At 41.4% G+C, this 727-nt stretch overlaps 1 non-coding gene across 1 annotated transcript; it reads left to right on the top strand.

Annotated features, from left to right (window-relative positions):
• Window positions 1–320: 320 nt before the first annotated feature.
• Trnae-uuc lies at window positions 321–393 on the top strand. The gene has a single exon. It is a non-coding gene; the product is annotated as a tRNA-Glu (tRNA).
• Window positions 394–727: the final 334 nt, after the last annotated feature.

Here is a 727-nt window from a genome sequence, read left to right as displayed (position 1 = left end):
ATCCGCTCTCCAGTTTTGTTGTAAAACTCTGGAATAAATACATCCAAAAGAGATGACAGATGATAGGTAGATATCTACATGCACACAAAGACATGCTCACATGTTCTTACAAACAGAGCAGGCACATTCCTAAAAGGTGGTATTTCAGTCTTGTTTGTTGAATAACCTCTGTTTGAAGTTTGTCAAGGCAACATCTTGTAATGGATTTGTATGATTTCTTTAATTAAATAATGGGACATAGGCAGCCCAATTTTGTTTTTCCCTTTTTTATTCTATGGTAGACACTCAAGCTCAGATATATAAACTTTTTCTCCCAATACTGTTGTGTGGCTCAGTGGTAGAGTGCTTGCCTTTCATGCATGAGGCCCTGGGTTCGATTCCTCAGCACCACATAAGCAGAAAAAGCCGGAAGTGGAGCTGTGACTCAAGCGGTAGAGCGCTCGCCTTGAGCTGAAGAGCTGAGGGACAGCACCCAGGCCCAGAGTTCAGGTCCACGACCAAAAAAAAAAAAAAAAAAGTCTTCCAATACTGTTGTGTTCTTCCTTCAACCCATTTTGTTACTTGTCTTTGATCTGCAAGTCTATGTAAGGATTTTTTTTCCTAGTCCTGGTATTGTGGCTGGAATTAAGGACTTGGGAACTGTCCTGAGCTCTTTCACTCATGGTCATTGCTCTACCACTTGTTCTACCACAGCTCTGCTTCTGACTTTTTGGTGGTTAATTGGAGA

Source organism: Dipodomys ordii, unplaced genomic scaffold (assembly GCF_000151885.1).
Source record: "Dipodomys ordii isolate 6190 unplaced genomic scaffold, Dord_2.0 Scaffold1, whole genome shotgun sequence".
NCBI classification, from domain to species: domain Eukaryota; kingdom Metazoa; phylum Chordata; class Mammalia; order Rodentia; family Heteromyidae; genus Dipodomys; species Dipodomys ordii.
This window is presented reverse-complemented; position numbering and strand designations above follow the sequence as displayed.